At 41.3% G+C, this 24377-nt stretch overlaps 1 protein-coding gene across 1 annotated transcript in view; it reads right to left on the bottom strand.

Moving 5' to 3' along the window:
* CLVS1 (clavesin 1) overlaps positions 1 to 11812 on the bottom strand; it is an 85083-nt gene extending 73271 nt beyond the window's left edge. Inside the window, exon 1 of the mRNA XM_063130779.1 lies at positions 11517 to 11812. The gene's annotated coding sequence lies outside the window, so the exon portion shown is untranslated. The remainder of the gene's footprint in view (positions 1 to 11516) is intronic.
* Between the last annotated feature and the right edge of the window lie 12565 nt (positions 11813 to 24377).

Raw genomic sequence — 24377 nt, 5'->3', positions numbered from 1 at the left:
CCTGGGGCGAACCCCAGGATCGTCCCTGTGTGTCCGTATGACGCACAGGGGATCCCGGGTTCAGGGAGGGATCATCCTTCCCTTGCCCCGGGATACAACCCTACACTTTGGGCCCGCTTTTGGTCCCAGCTCAGCCTGGGACTGCGGAACGTGTGGCCCGTTGCTGTGGCTTGACCCAGCTCTGCGCAATTAATCGTGTGGAGCCTGGAGTGCTGTGCCCATTGGGATTAGGGGGGGGGGGGGCAGCAGGGAAACCAAATTAATTTGTTTTAAAAACTTACCTTCAGCGCATGAGCATTCATGCGCTGCCATCACTTTAAAAATAAAAAATGGCGGGTGTGACGCCTCTCTTCCTGAAGTCGTCGCACCTTACGTGTAAACGGGGGAGAGATCTCACATTAATCCCAACGCGAGATCTCCTCTCCTCTTTCCCGGAACAAAAGGTAGGTCTAGCTAAGGCCCCAGTTTTCATCTAGGATCACTGGCTGATCTTGGTCAAGTTTCTGCTGTCTTTCAGATTAATCCACTTTACATATTCTAAGGTTAAACAGCAACAACCTTGACAGCTCCCCAAATATACAGACCCACACTTTCCTTGTGGTTAGTTATATTGAAAGCAATGGCATTTTTTTAATCATTTATCATTGGTAAAGGTTTATTTATTGTCCCATACTTGACATGTAAATTCCATTGACCTTGGGGGATTTATATGTATTTTCAAGGCTATGATTTCACCTCTACTAATATTTTTTTCATTACAGATGCAACTTTCATTTAATGGCTTCATCAGCTCCAAGGTTACACTGTATGTGAGTGAACCACAGATTGTCTTTCAGTACTCATATTCAGTTGCGAGTATGGGATAAAACACTCATCTGTTGACGCTCAACATTTCATTCTCCTGTGCATTTCAGAACTGATCAAAGAGTCTCTGGCCATCAATAATCATTATCAATTGATAATCCTTAGTGTTTTTATTCTTGGTGAGCACACAGTACATAACCATTCTCTACAATGCAGTTTCTTCTCTATTATCTTGTTAACAATTTACCGGAGCATAATAAGGTATATCAACATGGGGACAATTTTCTGGGCTCATTCAGTTGCATACATTCATCTATTCTGATTGCCACAAGTTTCTTTGGGTCTACTACACATCTTCACAGCAAAAAAGAACCACACTAGAGGCGCACACATATGGCAGAGGAATCCTCACCTTGCTTTCTACATGAAATGCCTCTAAAACAAGAATGGGAGGATTTCCATGCAGACACACACGATCACCTGATCCAGCAGTTATCATGTATAGGAGCTCCTGTGCCTTCATGGAGTCCCATCACTCACAAGAGCTTCTCCACTCATTTTCAGTACAGGGAGCCAAACAGATCAGTCTTCTCCAGTGCATGAATGTCCATGTGCCTATGTAAATTTCAACACTTACAGAAGAGCCAGTGTGGTGTAGCGGTTAAAGTGTTGGACTGCTGCTCGCAAGGCCCCATATTTTAATCCCCACTCGGCCATGGAAGCTCACTGGGTGAATTTCAGCCAGTCATTGACTCTCAGCCTAACCAATCTCACAGGGTAGTTGTGAGGATAAAATGGAGAGCATCATGTCTGGCAGCTTGGGCTCCTTGAAGGAAAGTCAGGATATAAATGTAACAAATAAATAAGCAGCTTATTTGCATTGCTTATTGCTTTAAAGCAATATGCAGGCAGCCAGAATAATCAATATTACTTTGAACAGCAGGGCTGTTTTCTGAATGCACTGCTAGGTGTTAAACTACTATTGTTCCATTGAGACATGCTTACATAGTGGCTGAACACATGTAGGTTGTCTATTTTGCTTAATTCCGCCTACTTTGATCAGTTATTAGGAACTTCTTTTTTAAAATCTCACTACTGCTAAAATGGTACTTGCTGGACATAGGAAGCTACCGTATACTGAGTCAGACCATTGGTCCATCTTGCCCAGTATTGTCAACACTGACTGGCAGCATCTCTCCAGGGTTTCAGGCAGGATTCTTTCCTGGAGAAGCCAGGGATTGAACCTGGGACCTTCTGCATACAAAGCATCCGCATTATCACACTGAGCTATGGACTCTAAGTAAACATGTGAAGTATAAAAGAAAGATCAGCATTTCCATGCATTATAGAACCATTTACAATCAAGGCCTCTGAGTATATCTCCATGGTGCATTTCTACTGTCTTCCTGAAGGTGTGCATATATCTATGCATTTATTGCAGCAAACACCAACCTACTATTGTCTAATCATGTTCAACATCACTGCCAATAAAGTGTGAAACATCTTTCAGATGGGTAATTCTAGTTACTTGTGCCCATCTAGATACTATAGTTGATGAAGAATGTCAGCTGTAATGGCTGTAAAACAAAGAGCTAGCTTTGTACTTCATCTTTAATTAGGATGGTACCCTTAACTCTACACCTCCCTTCCCTTCCTTACACAATAGTAAGGGTAACAACCTGGGGGGGTGGGGATATAATGGTGGATTCTATACCCCACATGTAAAATGAGTAGTGGAAGATGAGTGACTTTTTAGGGTTGCTTCAAGTTATAACACAGGATTGCATTCGTAGTATTATATTTATAATAGCCACAGTGCAGTGAAATCCAGTCCTGATTTCACTATTTCAATTACTGAAATAGTTACTTCATTACTTCAATGCATGGATGTCTTGCTGCAATGAGAGTGCTTTTGTCACATTTATGAAGTATGGAGAGGTATATATTCTAGTGTTGGAGGTGGGCAAAAAGAGAGAAATACTTTTTTGCAATGGGGTAGGGTTAGGGTGTATGGAATTCATTGCTGGATTTGATTGTAGCTAGGAACTGGAAGATTCAAGGGGAATATTCTATTGAAGAATGGTATAAAGAAGTATGGGATATAGCTATTAATGATAAATTGACAAGTAATATTAAATGGAGAAGAGGTATAGCTAAATCAAATGATTTTGAAGGAATTTGGAAACAGTTCCTAATATTTGTGTTTTCTAAAGGAAGTGGGAAACCACCAGCAGAAGAAAGTATGAGATTCTGGAATCAGGAATGAGATCCCGAGGTGGGGGGTGCACTTCTATGTTAATTTTGATTATGTATTTAGATAAGATATTATGTATTCAACGTTTCAATATTATGTAGTATGTTGTTGTTTTTTCTTTATGAGAGGATGTAATGTGTATGTTTAAGTATTGTAGAAAAATAAAATTATTAAAATAATAATAATAATAATAATAATAATAATAATAATAATAATAATGGAATTCATTGCTGGATGTGCCGGTCAAGTAATGGCTTGATATGTACTGCTGTATTCCTGAATGAAGCCTGTATAAGAAACATCATTGACTTCAGTGAAATTTATTTTCAGATCATGGCTGTTCAGGTTTACAACGTCTATGAAATATCCCACAATACATGTACACGATTTAGTAACTAAACTGTAATGGTTTGGGGGGAGGGGAATCAACTCATTCTGTTGCACCCAGAGGTGCATCATTCATTTTTACAAGCCTTCTTTCATACTAACATCTGGCTTTAAAGCAATATGCAGGCAGCCAGAATAATCAATATTGCTTTGAACAGCAGGGCTGTTTCCTGAATGCACTGCTAGGTGTTAACTACTATTGTTCCATTGAGATATGCTTACATAGTGGCTGAAGACTTGCATGTTATGATGTTTCCATGGATAAAAGTGCCCCCATGCCCAGCAGACTGTTTCATGCAGAATTGTCTCAAATGAATCCTTACTCTTAAATTATATTTTCAATGGGCTCATTACAGTCCATCTGGGGCACATTGTCCATGCATAGAGGAATCCTCATAAAAGTCCCGTGTCTCCCTTTTGCTTATGATGCATGCACATGAGTTCATGAGTAGGTACCATAACACACTGCTATGAGAGGCAGGAGCCATATACATGCCTCCCATATCCCCATCAAGCCTACTCCTTGATTGGTCAAGGAATGTGATCTTGGAGCTCATATTCTTTGTAAACTGCCCAGAGAGCTTCGGCTATGGGGTGGTATATAAATGTAATAAATAATATTCTTTGAATGAGAAGAGGATGGAACTCTGTATGTACATAGGAAGCTGCCTTATAGAGAGGGCTCATTTAAATAAGTGATTTATTGCATGCTTGTGATTGTCCACTCACAGAAGTTTGCGGGTTCATTACACAACATCATCAATGATCTGGATGTTTCCCACACTATACCCTGGAAACCCCACTATTAAAAGAACCATTTTAATGTGGTAATATCCAGGAAAAAAGCAGGATATTCTGCCTCTGGATGGCACTATCTCATTGGAAAAGAATGGAGGGGAAGTATTCAGTTCAAACCATGTGATCGCCCCTCTTCTCCCATGTAATGCATAACAATTGTGCTAAAGAAGCAGAAGATACAAAGCCTTGGGTAAGCAATGTGATTTCCCCTTAATATAGAGATGCTCTGAATGAATCCATTTAGTCCAATACTGTTGACACCTTCCAGGGTTTCAGGCAGGATTCTTTCCTAGCCCTACCTGGAGAAACCAGGGATTGAACCTGGGACCTTCTACATGCAAGACATGAGCTTGACCACACTGAGCTACAGCCCCTTTCATACACATTGACCTCCTATTCTTTGTAACAACCTGGCACTCTGCATGCCCATTCACACATGCCTAGGATGGTGAGGGGCTCCTGTTCTGCCCTGTGCCCTTGGTGGACTGGACTGAGCCCTATGCATTTTTAAATGGCAGTTTGTGTCTTTCTAAGCTATGCTTATGGATTATTGAGCCAATGTAGTAGCAGCAGTTGTAAGTGATATAGACATTATAACTCTGAAAATATGATTCATGGTAGCAGTTATACAGGTAGAGAGACAGGGACCTAGATAGTACTGCAACTTCACTCATGTATGTCAGTGTGTTGGCTCTTACTTTGCCCTAGTGTGGGGTAGGCAATGGAGAATGAGCAATGTGTTTCTAAACACAGTTAACATATTTTGATATGGCTGACAACCAATTAACCAATCCAGTTGATTAATCATCTGCCTTTTAAAGGATGAATCAATTAACTGATTAAATATATAAAAATGGGCACCATACCAAAACCTCAACATAGGTGTTTTTTGAGAGCTTGATTGAAGTGTGAGATAGCTTCTGTTCAGTAAAAGAATAGATAGGCGGCACAGCAAGCGCTTCTACTCTAAGGTTTCACCAGCTATATCCTTTTCCACCAATCAACTGTGAGTTTGGTGAGGCCTTGCACTCACTGGGGAATGGAAAGGAGGAATTCTCAGTACTGTTAAGGAAGCTTCCAGTTCTTCTCCCAAGACAGCATTTCTTTATCTGAGACCAGGTTTACAAGCAGTGAGAGTTTCTAACATCATTGACCAAACATGTGGAGGGGGGACAAACATGTCAGCCCTCCAGATGTTCAGTAGAAGGTGAGAACAAGGCTCTACATATATAAATATGTATGCTTGCATGCTCCATGCAATTGGGAACCTTGGTGCAATCAAAGACCCCAATCATGCGTATAGACTAGAATCAAATAGTTACAATTGCTCCCCAAACAAATATGCCATTAATTTTCTGTCCCATCAGTTAAAAATTGCCCACAACAATGAAAGCTCTTTCTTCTCAGTTAATCAAGCCAAGCTTTAGTTGACTAATTAAGGCTATAATCGTATGCCAAATTATCTCAATGGAACTTGCATAAGATAGTACTGTAAACTTACTAAAAGTTTACAGCTATAGTTCTGAACATCCTGTTTTTATGGAAATAGTTTGTTAATGCCAACATGTTACAATACTATCTCAAAGTAATACCTGCCTCCCCACAAAAGAACAAATCCAGTTATTTAAAGCTATACCAGGTCTGAATAATAAGAGAGGAATTCATCTCATATTAAGAGATGGAATGCAGCACATAGATAATAAATTGTATTATTCCAATACTTATAGAACCTAAACAACTTTGACCTGTTGAGATATGGATCATGCTAGTTAGGAGGAGACTAAAGTTAGGGTGGGGTTTCAGTGAGCATTTCCAACTTGCATATAAACTATATGCATTCAGAGGTTTGGATTCTGATTTAGGCATTTACAACTAGGCTGATGGAAGCATCTTTTCCCTTTTCCCCATGGCAGCTCCTACAGCCCTCTGAAAATGCTACACAGAGGATCCAAGGACCCTGTTGAATGGGGGTGAGCTGTGGTGTGAGAGAGTCCCCAAAAATTCAGTGGAGCCTACTTGGGTGAGCAGAGCTCTTCTGTCCATGGAAGGCAGATCTTGGATCCAATCCATAGAGTTGGAACAGAACCAAAAGTCCTTCAGAACCAGTTTCTGCTCAAAATGACAGTCTACTCACTCACCCAACCTCATAGAGCAGCCTATGTAACCCAAATCTCAATGTGTCTGTGCCCCCAAGAAATAGTGGATTGTATTCAGTTGTGTCATTCTGCTGATGGAAGTAGCTCTATCAGTGGAACCAAGAGTGGGCAATTCCTCCTTTCCTGCAGCCCCCCTCAAAATCTGTTCCAGAGGGCCACATATTTCAAACTCAGTCATATTTAGAGTAGACCCACTGAAATCAATGGGACATACGTTATGACTAGCTTAAGTTTCATTGGACATTGACCAAGTCTGGATCCAAATATGTGTGATTTTTATAAGATAATTTAGGTTGGATTTTTTTTTTAAGAAAGAGCAAAGCCAAAGATAGGAAGAAAATACACTAAACTGGTATGGTTAAAGGAGGATGAGGGGACTAGAAAATGGCAGCTTTCACACTATTGAAAAGAGCAAGCAGTGGGGGCAGAAAGGATAGTTTTAGTTTCCCAAGACCAGAAAGGGTTGGGAGCTCCAATTAATGTAATGAAATTTCATCAATAAGCAGCACTAACGAAGTGTGGTTGTTTAGCAGGATGTAGCAGTGATGCCTGAAGGGAAATGTGTGGGCATAAAAAGAAACCAGACAGTAGAATGATTAAACATTAGTATATAGTTTCAACAGCATGGTATATATTTACTAGTTTACTACATAAAATTATGTTCATTTTAGCTGTATGAAGGATGCATGACAGAAGCTCTTCACAATACGTCCTCCCTTCCCAAGGGAAGATGGATATGTTCCTTCTCTCACACAGACCCTATGCCAACACAATGATATCACTCCTTCAGGAATGTGAGTCTTCTTTCTCTGCACTTGGGAATAAAAAGCAACCCCAAGTATCAAAAGCAGGCTTCAAGAGACATGAAACTCTATATCAGTCTTCCCCAACCTGATGCCCTCCGGATGTTTTGGACTTACTGTTAACTATGGTAGGCCTTGGTTGAATTAACTATTGTGGGCCTTAGTTGAATTCTTTGGCACTGTGGTTTTCCCTTGCCTTATAGCAGCCCTCCCCATCCTGGTGTCCAATGGGTTGGATTTCAATTCCCATCAGCCTCAGCCAGCATGGGTAATGATCAAGAATCCTAGGACTTGTAGTCAAAAGCATTTGGAAGGCACCAGGTTGGCCAAGGCTGCTCTGCTCTGTATCTTTCCCCCAGAAGACTTCTCCTAAAAGGCCCTGTCCTTATCTCAGAACCTACATGTTGTTTGGATTCTAGAAATATTGGAATTGTATTAATTAGGCAGTCATGAATACCAAGTACAAAATCTATCTTAGTTTAACTGAATTTTATTTACAACATTTATAGTTTGCTTCACATTGAAACAGATTCTTCATCAGTGAGCAATGAAAGATAAAAGGAATAAAACACAATGTTAACAGTTATTTTAAAAAACAGAATACCAATAAAAAACCATGGCTGGTCCATTAGGAAGGCTTGTTGAAATAAAAATGTCTTCAGCAGATGCCGGAAACAAAACTGTCAGGGCCTGCCTAACATCTAGAGGCAGGGACTTCCACAGAGAGGGAGCTACCACACCAAAAGTTCTACTCTGCATGGATTCCAACCAGGCCATAGGGTCATGCAGAACCACTAGGAGCATCTCATCTGACATCTGATGAATCATAGAATCATAGAATCATAGAATAGCAGAGTTGGAAGGGTCCTACAAGGCCATCGAGTCCAACCCCCTGCTCAATGCAGGAATCCACCCTAAAGCATCCCTGACAGATGCTTGTCCAGCTGCCTCTTGAATGCCTCTAGTGTGGGAGAGCCCACAACCTCCCTAGGTAACTGATTCCACAATCGCACTGCTCTAACAGTCAGGAAGTTTTTCCTGATGTCCAGCCGGAATCTGGCTTCCTTTAACTTGAGCCCGTTATTCCGTGTCCTGCACTCTGGGAGGATCGAGAAGAGATCCTGGCCCTCCTCTGTGTGACAACCTTTTAAGTATTTGAAGAGTGCTATCATGTCTCCCCTCAATCTTCTCTTCTCCAGGCTAAACATGCCCAGTTCTTTCAGTCTCTCTTCATAGGGCTTTGTTTCTAGACCTCTGATCATCCTGGTTGCCCTCTTCTGAACTTGCATGATGACCTAAGTGACCGAATAGGTTGGGGAAGGTAGAAGGCACACTCTCAAGTAGCCTGGTGCCAAGTTGTTTAAGGTTTTATGTACTAGCAACAAAACTTTAAACCTGGCCTAGTATCAAACAAACAAGCCAACATAGTTCTCAGCAAAGGAGCTACAGACAACAACTGAGCTGTTGGATTCTGCACTAGCTCCAGTTTCTGGACCATCTTTAAGGGCAGCCCCACAACGGGCACATTGCATTAATTCAGTCTTTTGGTTACTAATTCCTGTACCACTGTGGCCAAACTATCCCTGTCCAGTAGAGGTTGTAGCTGGCGAACCAGGAGAAGCTGTTAAAAGGTATTCTAAGCCACCATGGCCACTTGGGACTCCAGCAACACTGATGGATTTAGGAGTATATCCAGACTAAAAACCTGATCTTTCAAAGAGAGTGCAACCCCATCCAGAACAGGCGATGAGCCTATCTTCCAGACTCAGGAACCACTCACTAACAGGGCTTCCATCTTGCTAAGATTCAACTTCAGTTTATTGGCCCTCATCCAGCTGATCACTGAGTGTAGGCACTGATCCAGGACTTGCACCGTCTTGCCTGATTCAGATGTCACTAGGAGATAGAGCTGTGTGTCATCAGCACACTGATGGCACTTAGCTCCAAATCCCCTAATGATGACAGCACAATTTACATGCTGCCTTTCCAAGAAGATGTGTATATGTTATTAAATATATTATGATACATTTTAGAGGCTCAAAAGAAGATCAAAGAAAAATTATGACACCTGTAAATCTTAAAGTGAAACAAGTGGCTCATGGCCAAATTTCACTGACATTTCTGTAATTAACCAGTGAACGACATTTACCATGGCCAGTGGCAAATATCAAAAACAAGTCATGATGTAAACATTTCTAATATTTATTGGAAAAACTCAGCCAATAGCCAACAATCATCCTTGTGTACATTCTTCACCTATACAGGATGATATTTACCAAGGCACAGGTGTAAACATCTAAAATAATTGCAGTAAATCATTCCTAAGATTTACCAGGGAATCTAAAGAACTACCAAGCGCTTTCAGTAAGTGACACAATTTCACCTGCATTTCCTCAATTGTCCCTTCCTCTCCATGATGTGCATGTGTCTTGTGACAGTATACTGCTTTAAAGTATATAACATATATATAAATGAAGACATTGCAGCAGCTGTTATGACAAATGTATCAGTCCTTATTTATTTGGAAATAACAGCCACTGGTTTCAAAATAGATTATTTCAAGTAAGTGCTTTTAAGAAAACTTCAGCCTAGATTTCTTTGATTTGGGGGGGAAATGGTAAGCTACTTATCAACAAAGCAAACAAGTTTTTTCCTGAATTAAACAGATGGCTTCATATTACATATGAATATGTATCACTATGTAAGCCATTAATCTGCTGGACCAATTCTGCAATTTTGAATTATTGAACTCAATACTTAATTAGACTACATAGATGAGCTTTTGCTGCTCTAAATGAGAAAAGGCTGTAGAGCAAAGGCTCTGTGAAAAATGAAAACGATCTGTTCTGATCATACATTCAACTGCCTATTTAAGATAACCAGAAAACTCTTTCTTTCTTTTGTAGGGTCTGGTTGTATAAACTCTGTGTGATTCTCAGAGCAGGGATGAGTCAACAAAAATGTGAGGATTATCAACAAAGCTGTCAACATGACTAATTAGTAATAAAGAAAATAAAAAAATGAACCCAGGAATCTGTGAATTGGGTCTCTGCAGACGAATCAGCAAAATATATTTAAACTGACGAACAGCCTACTGTCAGCTGAAAGAGAAAAGTCCTACTTTTGCTGTTTGTTGCATGACATCATACTGTTATATAATGTCATTTTACTTGTTGGCACTACACTAACTTTTAATGTACCAGGACAATCTGTATTATCAACTGATTATACCATGAAAGCCCAGGAAATCTCTGTGTGTGTGTGTGTGTGATCTGTTCTTTCCTTCCAAATATAGACCAATCACCGACTACTTATGAACAAAGACCAGCCATCTGTTCTGCAACTTTAATATTATGTTACCCACCCACCCCACCCCACCCCTGGCAGTCAAAAATCCAGCCATTGGCACAGGCCACTAGAAAAGATTTTGAGTCCTGAAAATGATTTGTGAAACAAAGCCAACAGAATACTTAGATGTATTCAGATTGTGTTAAAATCTTGCCCTTAACTCAGCTTAGCACCACACAAGGGGATAAAAAACAGCAGCAAAGAACACAGGGATGAATGGTTGGAAGTGATTCACAGTCCCTCCCTCCTGTCCCATTATTAATAGTGATGATTCCCCATTGAGAAGTACATTCGATTGACCCTGTTTATTTTCTCCAGCACATCCTCCACCCTCTGGTTGAATATGCCTGTTGGAAAGCAGGCTGCAATTTGCTTAGGAGCAGCAGAAGCTCCCTTCTGATCTTTACAAGTGCCCAGTTTCTCTGCCAGGGGAGATACTGCACCGCCCCACTCCCCTCCCCTCCCCTCCCCTCCCCACCCACTCCATCTCAACTCTCCCAGCCTTCTGTTTTCCACATTGTAACCTTCACTTGAACTTCCCCTTATCAACTTGGGCTTTCTCCCGGGGCTCTGGGAAGGCTGAGACGTGTCCATCCCCACCACCACCACCACACACACACACACACACACCCCCCTTCCATTTTTCAGCTATCCCTTGAGAATTGCAAGAAATGATCAGTTTTAGCAGATATGGGGATATATTTTTAATTTGTTCTTTTTTAAAAGAAGCAGCAGAAAAGGTCGACTACGAACAAGGAAGGAGAGATGGGAGTAGGGGAAGAAGGGAGGTGATGTGCGGCTGGATTGCGGACGGGAGCTGTCCGCGCAGGGCAGTGCTGAAACGCCGCAGCCATGGCATTGCAACAAAACCAGAGAGAGAGAGAGAGAGAGAGAGAGAGAGAATGGGGAGGAATGGGGAGGAAAAGAGGAGCTATGGAAAACGCAGAAAAGATGCCTCCCAAATACCTTTAGAGCGCCATAAAGCCCCGCCTTGGGTGAGGTTCTCTGCAGGAATCCTTGCCGCTGAGATGGGTGGCTGGAAAGAAAGGCTTCTTTCTGTACGCCTCAGCCTAAGATCTCGCTAAGGAACTGTGATGCTCCAGCTCGGCGGGGCGATGCATTTTTGGGTTAGGGTGCGCGTGTGCGCCTTCTCCACACAGTCGCCGTCGTCCCCCCTGGGTCCTAAATACCTTCTGTCTTCAAGCGAGTCCTGTAACAGGAGAGCGCAGTGTGAGAACACATGACGGCAAGATCCTGCCTGGGTAACAGATGCTGCCACAAACGCTGCTTAAAACGCACTGAAAATGATATAGGAATATGTGTGACAAAGAGCCAGACTCCCTATGCAAAAGACCCTCCTGGTGCTTGCCTGGTTCGGTGCTGCTGAGCCCCGGAAGGTTCATCACTTGCAGATCTTCACTGCTAAATTCTAGGGCAGTGGGAGATATGAAAAGGGGGAAAGAAAACCCTATACTTTCATGTCACAAATGGCACCTCCTTTTTAAAAAAATAAAATAAAATAAAAGCTGAGGATTACAGCCTGCATAGCAGCTGTAAGACTTCAAGAGATATACACGGCTCAGCAACAGCAATTCAAGATGTTTTCACTATTTAGCATGTAGGTGGAAAATAACATCGCAAGGAAGCCTATTTCCTTTTCAGTCAGGCTCCTACAGGTCTCTCAATGATACATGTGAATGAATTGGGGAGCTGTGTATGCAGAGCTGGAAACAGTGTAGGAAAGGGCAACTAAGATGATCAAGGGGCTGGAGCAATTGCCCTATGAGAGAAGGTTACAATAGCTGGGACTGTTTAGCTAAGAGGAGGCTAAAGGAAGACATAGAGGTGTACAAAATTATGCATGGTGTGGAGAATGTGGATAGGGAGACATTTTTCTCCCTCTCCCATAATGCTAGAACCCAGGGTCATCCCATAAAGCTGATTGGTGGGAGATTCAGGACAGATAAAATGAAGAAGTTTTTCACACAATGCATGAACTATGGAATTCACTACTACAAGATGTAGTGATGACCACCAATTTGGATGGCTTTAAAAGGGGGGTGGATAAATTCCTGGAAGAGAAGGCTATCAATCGGGGTACTAGTCTTGATGTCTGTGTGCCAAGCCCTGTATCAGAGGCAGTAAGCCCATATACACCAGTTGCTGGGGAACATGGGTGAGAGGGTGCTGTTGCAATGTGTCCTGCTTGTGGGTCCCTGGTCAACAGCTGGTTGGCCATTGTGTGAACATAGATTGTCTGATCCAGCCTGACTTTTATGTTCTTATGAAAGTAGACTTAAATGTAAAGTTTTCTATTGTATATAATGGATCTTGCAGGCTACAAAGAGTCTCCTTGCAATTAGTTGAAAGTCTAAATCAGTGGTGGACAGAAGGTAGATCTGGATCTACTGCTGGATAGATAGATCTCTAGATGATATGCAGTTGTTGAGCAAGTATTTCTGGTTCCCAATTGTTCCCAGTAGTAACCAATGTGAACCCCTCACCCTAAATTATACTGCTGAAATGAAGAAAGCCTGGGCTAAGCAGGCATGGATTTTTATATGAAAAAGCTGTGAGCTCTATTCAGTTCTGGAACTCAAAACAAATTCCTGGACTCAGAATTCTTTAATTCTGAATGGGATTATTTATTCGTTTGTTTGTTTGTTTTGCACTAGGTACCAGTTGGTTGATCTCAGAGTTCTAGTACAACCCAATGTAGTCTACTCTGGTCTAAATCAGGCTTACTTGGAATTAGGGATGTGTCCCTAAACCAGTATCCTATACTAGATTAACCCTGAAAAGTCAGGGTGCATACCATTTCATGTGATGCTGATTTGAGAGTTGAGGGCCACACACATGTGCACACACATACACATATAAATGGACCCCAACAATCTGAATGAGGATCTCTGTGGATGGATAGGAAGGGCCTTCTTTCCACCCACTCCCCCAGCAAGTCTGGTAGAGATGGTTCTTTCCTTGCTGCTTTCTTCTGTGGTGGAAGGAGCAGAGAATGCAGGCAGTGGGGAATTGGGCAGTGGAGGAAGTGGTGGGGAGACAGGACACCCATGGGGGGTGTCACAGATTGTGCACTCCTACGGCAATGTGTGATAATAACTTCAGAAGAGAGCAGCTCTGGTAATGCATTTCCATTATCATGAGCACTCACAACTTGCCTAAACATCTGGAAAAAGAGCTTCTAAGAAGGCACAATGTATGCATCTGAGTACACTTGAGGAGCTATTGCAAGGCAAAATAGATGAGCTCCTGGCCATGTAGAAAACTGAGTCTCCATCTGTATTCCATTTTTCCTGTTCAGTACTGAAGGAAACTGAACAAACACTGGAAGGTACTATTTTTGAAAAATGCATGTTTCCCCACCTGAAGCCATGATGACTTTCTGCAGGAGAGCTCCGGCTATTGGGCGGTATAGAAATGTAATAAATAAATAAATAAATAAATAAATAATATGAACTGATAACAACTCTACTCAGTGTATTAGAAAATAATATCTTCAGCTGTTGTAGATTTTATTTTTTAAAACTCATTCTGGAAATGTGCAGTATATGTGAAATATCAATACCTGTCCTCGATAATCTGGGCCCAAATTGAGCCTCTGTCAATGGAAGGGCTTATTGCCCATTTTCTGTCTCTCATCTCCCAAAATGTCAAGGCAGTTGCAATGACACCATAATTACAAGTCTCACATAATGCAGCAAAACTGCCTTTTTCCATCTTTTCACATGTTGTTTTGACTGATCCATGTTAGCCTTTCAATGTTCCTAAGGTATCAGTAGACTCCAGTCCATGTTGTGACAAGTGCATGGTGAAGTTGTCCATCTATATATATTAAGAATATTTTTTAAATCCTCCACAAGAGCTCCAAATGGCTCCCAGGAGCCCAGGCCTATGCAACTGTCTTGAACAGACTTATCCTGATCTGAAATGTAAATTGAATGTCTCATGCATTATTGAAATTGGATGTTAACGCAATGCTTATTGCTGCTTATATATACATGAATCAGTGGGTGGCTTCACAGCTACTGAACTCATGTGCAAAAAAGTACATTTGACTTCAGCTACAATGGTAACGATATACTGCTGGTTTTATTGATTTTCTTATCACTTGATATAATAGGTCAAATTCGCTCTTGCATGGCTTTCTCTTGGATGTTCAGAGGTGCTATTCACTACAAGTGACTACATGAATGGCATTTGGCAGAAACAGAAGAAATAGGGCAGCAACCTTGAAAATTGCAAAATGCTATAAAAATCACTGCACCATAAATTTCATGGACCAGGCATTTATTTATTTATTTATTACATTTTTATACTGCCCAATAGCTGAAGCTCTCTGGGCAGTTCACTCTGGGCATAGTTAAGTGTAGGAAAAAATAATGGACAGAACATTGTCAGCTGTCAAGGTTGCCAACAACAAAGACCACAGATGTCCTGACGATACATCTTTGGCATTCTCCTGGGGTCTCTTTTCCATTCTTCACCCTCTCATTAGACATAAGAACCAGGGTGATGTAGTAGCTAGAGTGTTGAACTGGGAGTCAAGAGATCTGGGTCCTAGTTCCCCACTAAGCCATGGAAACCCACTGGGTGACATAGGGCAAGTCATCGACTCTCAGCCCAGCCTACCTCACAGGGTTGCTGTTGTGAGGATAAAATGGAGAGGAGGGTTATGTATGCTGCCTTGGGTTCCTTGAAGGAAAAAGGGTGGGATATAAATGTAATAAATAAATAGAGGAGGAGGAGGAGGAGGAGGAGGAGGAGGAGGAGGAGGAGAGGAAGAGGAAGAGGAAGCAGCAGCAGCAAGAAGAATGCATTTGTTTGCTGCCGAAGCAGGAGCTGGCAATATCCCATCATAGTTTGCCATTTCTCTTAGTGGGAAGGAAATTACTTAAATGTACTGTACACCTAACATTCACCACCCCTAACTGAAAGGAATAGAAGCAAAGATCTTCCTTCTTTGCCATGGAAATGTCTGTAGCCATGGTAAAAGACATAAAAACTTTTGGGTATAAGTGTCTACAGTGCAGTATCTGAAATCTGGCAAAATGTGTATGAAGGTTATAAGATATAAAAGCCATTCAATGAACAGAGACAGTGCCTATTATCCTATGCACAGTTATGAGTACAAAATACTCCCCCGTCTTTGTTTTTCCTTATTGAAGTGGTATTGGATGATGAAGCTTTTCATTCTTAAAATGGATTGGCAGCAAATTTACTAATCTAACAAACTCCTGTTCATTCATGAACAATGTGCTGTGAACTTCTGAAACTAATGATGGTGTTAATTAAACAGAGAATTCTTCTTTCCTAATCTACAGCTGTCATTTGGAGTTAGTTCCTTTCCAATTAATTCCTTTAAAGGTTTAGATTTAAAGCGATGCTTACAAGTGTTTTGGAATCAATTACTAATTGTTCTTCAATGAAGTTAAACTTTCTGCCACATTTTCCACAGTTTTACAATACATTCCAAACATCATTGAAAGAAGACGTATCTAATGGCATGCCATGATGATGTAATATAAAAACTGAGGACCTGATTCTTCCACTTTTATTCAGTATGATTAAATAAGTTTCTTTGCTTCTTGTTGAATGTTACTCTGCTGGGAGATAAAAGTGCTGTCTGTTTTAACTGTTAGTCATTGTCTCTGTTCTGTAGGCATCTGACACCAGTATGGGGCAGTACTGTGCTTCTCTGAGAGTCTGCTGAGCAGATAACACCCTGCTTAGCACTAGTCTGGAAGCCTACACACACGCTCAATGTGCAATGACTTTAATTTCTGTGGTAGAGTATATGACTTAGATTGACTTATTAGATTGTAAGCCTATGCGGCAGGGTCTTGCTATTTACTGTTTTACTCTGTACAGCACCATGTACATTGATGGTGCTATATAAATAAATAATAATAATAATAATAATAATTTGACCACAATAGCATGTCTCAGACCATCAAAAACAGACTACAGATAACACATAAACAATGCCTGTTTCGTGCATTCTCTTCCCCTTCTTATTGTTTTATTATAATTTTATTGGTCAGTGAGTTAGAGCCAGACATCCTGAAGAGTGAGGTCGAATGGGCCTTAAGAAGCATTGCTAATAACAAGGCAGCAGGAGACGACGGTATCCCAGCTGAACTGTTTAAAATATTGCAAGATGATGCTGTCAAGGTGATGCATGCCATATGCCAGCAAATCTGAAAAACACAAGAATGGCCATCAGACTGGAAAAAATCAACTTATATCCCCATACCAAAAAAGGGAAACACTAAAGAATGTTCAAACTATCGGACAGTGACACTTATTTCACATGCCAGCAAGGTAATGCTCAAGATCCTGCAAGGTAGACTCCAGCAATTCATGGAGCGAGAATTGCCAGATGTACAAGCTGGGTTTAGAAAAGGCAGAGGAACTAGAGACCAAATTGCCAATATCCGCTGGATAATGGAGAAAGCCAGGGAGTTCCAGAAAAACATCTATTTCTGTTTTATCGACTATTCTAAAGCCTTTGACTGTGTGGATCATAACAAACTGTGGCAAGTTCTTGGTGGTATGGGGATACCAAGTCATCTTGTCTGCCTCCTGAGGAATCTGTATAACGAACAAGTAGCAACGGTAAGAACAGACCACGGAACAATGGACTGGTTTAAGATTGGGAAAGGAGTACGGCAGGGTTGTATACTCTCACCTTATCTATTTAACTTGTATGCAGAACACATCATGTGACGTGCTAGGCTTGACGAATCCAAGGCTGGAGTTAAAATTGCAGGAAGAAACATTAACAACCTCAGATATGCAGATGACACCACTTTGATGGCTGAAAGCGAGGAGGAGCTGAGGAGCCTTATGACAAAGGTGAAAGAAGAAAGTGCAAAAGCCGAGTTGCAGTTAAACTTAAAAAAAACCAAGATTATGGCAACTCGCTTGATTGATAACTGGCAAATAGAGGGAGAAAACGTGGAGGCAGTGACAGACTTTGTATTTCTGGGCGCAAAGATTACTGCAGACGCTGACTGCAGCCAGAAATCAGAAGACGTTTACTTCTTGGGAGGAGAGCAATGACAAGTCTTGATAAAATAGTTAAGAGCAGAGACACCACACTGACAACAAAGATCCGCATAGTTAAAGCAATGGTATTCCCCGTAGTAACCTATGGCTGCGAGAGCTGGACCATAAGGAAGGCTGAGCGAAGGAAGATAGATGCTTTTGAACTGTGGTGTTGGAGGAAAATTCTGAGAGTGCCTTAGACTGCCAGAAGATCAAACCAGTCCATACGCCAGGAAATAAAGCCAGACTGCTCACTTGAGGGAATGGTATTAAAGGCAAAATTGAAGTACTTTGGCCACATAATGAGAAGACAGGATACCCTGGAGAAGAGGCTGATGCTAGGGAAAGTGGAAGGCAAAAGGAAGAGGGGCCGACCAAGGGCAAGATGGATGGATGATATTCTGGAGGTGACAGACTTGACCTTGGGGGAGCTAGGGGTGGCGACAGCCGACAGAAAGCTCTGGTGTGGGCTGGTCCATGAAGTCACGAAGAGTCGGAAACGACTGAACGAATAAACAACAACAAAGCCTATGCGGCAGGGTCTTGCTATTTACTGTTTTACTCTGTACAGCACCATGTACATTGATGGTGCTATATATATAAATAAATAAATAAATTATTATTATTATTATTAATAATAATAATAATAATAATAATAATAATAATAATAATAATAATCATGTATATAGTCATAGACATTGTATATTGTCATATTCGCTGCCTATATATACATTTCACCTGGGGACCGCTTGGAAGGCCCATAGCCAAATGTATATAGAATTCTTTCCTTTAACTGTGGTGGGCCTTGCTTGAATTACATGGTCACATTTATTTATTTATTTATTTATTGTATTTTTATACCGCCCAATAGCCGAAGCTCTCTGGTCGGTTTACTTCCACCTAAGGCATTATGTTTTTCCCTTGCCCAAAAATGGCTTTCCCCAACCTGGTGGCCTACAGATTTTTTGGACTTCAACTCCCATCAGCCCCAGCCAGCATGACCAATGGCCAAGAATGTTGGGAGCTAAGTTGCTTTGGATCCAGAGCAGGTCAGAGCAGGTAGGGGCAGCCTTACATAAAAGTATTCACTTGGGGCTGCCTCTTTGCTGCCCATTGATGGCAGCAATGTGAAGGGCTGGGACTAATTGTGAGGATGGAAGACAGCTTGGTGCAGCTTCTAAGACCAAACAAAACACTCAGAACAATCAAGTTGCCTGTGGTAAGTGTTGATTCCCTCTGTAAACTCCCCTTCAGCCTCAGTGCTATCTTTCCAGAGACAAGGAGTTTCACACATGTACACCTACATGCTGAAGTGCTCCACTCCCAGGAGGGTTGTAACATGTTTTCTGAATACATTCATCTGCTCTCAGTTAAAATAATATGTGTTATAAATTCACTGTATGGCTGAAAGATTTTTTAAAATGATGTCTCTTAAAATGTTTTGAGTCTTGTAAAATTCATGAAGCTTTGGCTAGAAACATCCTGAATGTATGATGCTCATTATGCAAAGATCTCGTGTGTACATGGAAGATCACTTCAATTTATCTGAAGGCCTCTGGGGACACTAAATAATTTCTACTGTTTGAGGAGCTGCATTACGCAGGGAATTGTGCCACTGAAATAAACAGATGGAGGACACGACCCTATTTGAAAAAAAGCTGCAGTTTGTATAATTGAGGTTGAACAGCCTGTTTGCCGAATACAATCACTCTGGCACCCATTCTTAACACGTGAATCACTGAAAATCGATAGCTCTATACTGATTTACCCCTACTGATGACTGATTTATTTTACTTCCCTACCTCTTGGGAGAAATAATGTCATAGCAGCTTCTGTTAACACTGCATAGGACAGGAAGTGAAGGGGATGGTAAGCTAGTGAAACCCCTTCCTAAATATTTCCATCCTTTAAGTATACAGATTAGAAGCAATGCATAGAATGCATTAACAGCAGCATCACATTCATGGAGGTGAATGCCTTTCAAGAACATATATGATCCCTCCACAAAGGGCAGAAGATATACAGCCTGATCCTAAAACAAAAAGTAATTCTCATTGATTTTGTTGGTATTAACTTCCATGCCAATGCACTTAGAATCATGGCCTTAGGGGCCAACAAAGCAGCAGCCATCACTTTATGATCCCTGGTATACAAGAGACATTTCCATGTTTTACAAGCCAAGCTTGGCAACCCCTTTAGAGCTCAGACTACTGCCATTTCCATTCAGGGCACCTGCTGATTCATTCATTAAAATGTGCATTCACCTTCCTTTCCCCGGACATAATGCTACATCATGGGTTTAACTCAATTGCCAAACAAGGAACTGAAGTAAATGATGTGGAGCTCTGATTCGCAGCACTACCAATTGACACAGTATTAGATCCCAAGCCACAGGACACATTGTAGGGAAGGTTGGAACAAGCAGCTTTTATGTCTTTTTTTAAAAAAACCAATCTCCTTTTTCATTATGGACAAACAAACAGAGCTAGTGTTGTCACCAAATTTCGTATTCAGCTCATCAATTCGTAATGCTCACCTTTGTAGTGAGCCTGGATTCTGAATTTGCTATTGAGTTCAGCATTGATTGAAAGATTTGGACAATGTACAGTAAAATATTAGACATATTTCTTCCCCTAAATTTTCAGTCATCCTGCTACCTGGACTCCCCCCAAACGTACTTGAAGCAGTCTCATTAGCTGCTTCGCTTGCAATTATCATCATTGCCACTGCAGCCCCAGCTCCAGAGAGGAAGAGGGAGGACCTTGTGAGTTCATCTTCCTACTGGTGATCAACCGTGGCGAGCAAACATCACGTGATATCATCATCAGTCCTTGTGAAAACAGGCCATCAAAATTAGTCAAAAGTTGACTAATTTTCCATACAACCTTTAAACTATATAATATGTATCAAAATTAGTCAAAAGTTGACTAATTTTCCATACAGCCTTTAAACTATATAATATGTATCTGTAGAGCATTGATGAGGAATTTAGATGTTCTGAAATCTACATATTTATCAAAATCAGACAATAAAAACAAAACTTTACAAGACCTTCCCTTCAACAAACTTAACAACAGATGAATATATTTGGTTCTAAGATCATTACAGATAGAGCATTCTAGCAGTACATGAATAATATCTTAAATTGATACAGCATTGCAACCACATGCTCTGTCCTTCTTAGGAACTCACTTATGCCGACCCACCCAATTTGCCAATGGGAGAACATTTAATCTTGCCTGTGTGAAGGACTTGCAACAGCATGTGGCTCCTTCTGTGCCCAAATCCAGACTGTCGGCCCTCAACAGGGCCCCAGTTGTGCCTATGGGAAGTGAACGGAGGAGATCTTGATAGTGCCCCACCCTTCAGCCAACATCACAGGGGATCGGTGGGATGTAGCTGGGGAGAACTGGACAGGCCACTGCTACCTGGTCTTCCCCAAAGGAAGTAAACCTTAGAGCCCCCTTTCCCAAAGGAAGCTCAGAGGAATCTCTAGTGGTTGTGTAGCAGCATGCAGCAGTAAGAAGCATGCAGTGATGATTGGGAGCAACAAGGCTGACACCTTCTCTTTAATGGCCAGAGAAAGGGGGTTATTCAGAGATGGGGTTGGAAAAAGAAACAGTGGATATCACGGCAAAGCTCTTGACCATGTTGCTGCTTGCTATCATCTCACTCTAATCATGAGTCTCCTTGTATGGTTGGTGGTCATGTTCAGATCAATGCTATTTACTGTTGGTATTGCTCACAGGGAAGTGTCTGTATGGAGGCTGTATGTGGCATTGAAGCCACTTGGTCACACTACAATGGAGCATCACCTCCATTTCTAGCCAGGGCTTTGCAGGATAGATTCTGGACCAGCATATTGGCAGCCCATCCCCTCCACCATTCACAATACCAGGATGCACCACTATCCTGGGATGGAGCAAATGGGAAGCCATTTTCTGGTGCCAAGTGAGGTTACTCTATAACAAGACTGGGCAGAAGGTCAATCTGAATCTACTGATAGATCTGGATGATTTATAGTAGATCAGGCACATTTTCTGACTTCAATTCTAACAATACCAATAACAAAAATGCTTCATCCTGACCACTACCACCCTCCAAATTATGAATCCCTCAACAGTAGAGATTCAGGTGCAAATGTATGCTTATATATGTAGGCTGTCCCAGTATATGGCTTATGGGGTGCAGAAAGTAATTGGCTTCATACCCTGAGTCACCATTTTGATCTGATCCTGCATGAAGCCACTCTTATGTAAATTGCCCCATCCCCAAGCCACGTTGTTGCACCTGGATCCATCCCTAAGGCACTATTTTGTATATGAGCCCACCCCCAAACCACTATATTTCCTTTGGTGAACCTCAGGGTTGCAGTTTAAAGGGGCACAGAAAAAATAGAACTCCTAAAGTATGCCTATGCCTGCTTATAGCATTGGACTCCTTTGACTTTGGAACAACCCTCCCTTTAACATTCTGGTAAAGCTTGAACTTGCATATTTAAGTTTTACCCAGGTTTCAAGCATTTCATTTTTCTGAGTTACTTTTTTGTCATTGTATATTTTGGCTTTATAAATTACTGGGGGTTGGGGGGTGTCTTTTGAGTTAATATTTCCCAGGCATGGCTTTCTGGTTTTTCCTCTGTAGGTTTCTGAATCCATGCCGCCGTGACCCAGGTTTAGTGAACTAGTATAGTAGAAGCTAAATATAGTAGAACTAGTGGACTAGTGTAGTAGAATCTAAGCCATAAAGCCATAACTCATTTCTTGCCTCATTCATCTATACTTACGACAACAGACTAACATGGCTACTCATTTGGAATTTGTATATAGGGTGAGTACCAATTTTGCATCAGAATCACATGACTGAACTGCAGTTGAATATTATTACCTTCAATAGTGCCAGAAGTCATTCAACACAGGGTTATCCCAAGCCACATTGTCCCTCATTAATAAGATGTTTGTTTATTTCTTTGACTGATTGATTTGTACCCCACCTTTCTACCAAGAAAAATGGCACTCAAGGTGGCTGTCCTTTAACAAATTCCCCCACTTCCCCTTTCACTGTACTGATAAAAGCAAACAATACAAGCAGAGCCTGAGGCTTTGATCGTCAAACACATTTTGTTGGTTTTTATGGACTAATTTGCTTTATGGATCAGGTTGCTCCCCTTTATGCATAAAGTAGAACAAAAGAGAAAATCCGATGATGGCACCTTGTTGGAAAACCTCTAATTACATAAGTCTCTATCCTTCTATGCCTCTACTGTATGATTAATCAACTGCCATCATTGTTGGCTTGTTTCTGTGGGCGGTGATTTTCCCTCTGGATTACTTTACCAGTCCACCTGTCTGATTAGCAGTTGGCACAAGGGATCACAGTCATGAAAGGTATTAGGTGTCTGTGGATTTGTATTCATTCATCATCTTTAGTAAACTGTAACTAGAGAGATTGACTTTTATTTACAAAGGGCATGGGGCAATTAAGGATGGAGGTTGATGAGTACTTGATCTATAGATCAAAGGCTTTAAAGCTAGACTGGGCAACATATATTGCATAAAAAGTGCATTCTGTGCAATGGGCAATTATCAGGAATCATTCCCCTTCCTTGCCCGGGTTTGGAGTCCATGTATGGATTGACCCTTCCCTTGTGTTCAGAACAGTAGAGATGGCAATGGGGAAACCATGTTGGTGGGGATCTCAGTTACAGTAGTAGTGATAGCTTTTGACTGTTCTGGAATTCTTGGAGCCTATTGCTACTGATCATCAGCGATATAATTTCTGAAGTGTGTAACTATCATGTTTTTGCAATAAGTTTTCCTGCAATAAAGAAGTCTCACTGATTTGGGTGTCCAGGGTGAGTTTGCCAGAAGGTGTGCTTGCCTGAGGGAACAGGAAACCTGACACCAACATACATTTCTGCATATCCTCCAGCACATCATTGGGCACTGGTCCTATGCATGGGTAGAACGACAAGAAAATGTTTCTTTCAAGGCATTGAGAAGGAGACTGGCAATACATATTAGTACACATTCATGGTACAAGCCTAGGAAGACCAACTTGAGGTACTTTAACCTGTACATCGTAATAGGAACATAGGAAGCTTCCTTATAGAAAGTCAGACTACTAATCCATCTAGCCCAGTATTTTCATCAGTGACTGGCAGTGGTTCATAGCCAAGGTTTTTTCCAGTCTTATCTGGAGATGCTGAGTGTATGTAACTTCTAATATGGCTAACTGACCTACCAAAGGTGACATCACCGAATAAGTACAGTGATAAACAGATGTCTGTCTGGCAGTGTGTGATAAGAAGCATAATTCTCTCATATATCATTCATGATATGCACCTTGGTTCCTACCACTGCTAAACTTTTAATTAGCTTCAGCAATGGGCTAAGGCTAGGGCTAGGGCTAGGTTCATTCTAAATCTCAAGCTCAGTATACAGAGGGATACACCAATATCATTCCTCCTGGTAGACATTGGCACTAGAAGATTACATGGACTCAGAGTTCTTGTGGGACTTTGATGATCACAAAAATGGTTTTGAAAGACCACATGTGGCCTTCCCCTCCCAAGATTGATGAGCAAATGCATTGGCTGTCAGAAGGCAGCCAATATTATCCTATAACACCATTAATGTGAAGATAGGAGATAGATACAGTTATCACTAAGGGTTGATTCAAACATGAATGCATGTCACTTGAGAACTCACTCCTGAATTTGTCAATGGCCTTGGTTGAAAAATATTGCCTTAGAGGTGATGT

The sequence above is a fragment of the Elgaria multicarinata genome, chromosome 7 (assembly GCF_023053635.1).
Source record: "Elgaria multicarinata webbii isolate HBS135686 ecotype San Diego chromosome 7, rElgMul1.1.pri, whole genome shotgun sequence".
NCBI lineage: Eukaryota > Metazoa > Chordata > Lepidosauria > Squamata > Anguidae > Elgaria > Elgaria multicarinata.
Note: the sequence above shows the minus strand (reverse complement) of the source record. Positions and strands in the feature narration are given on the sequence as shown.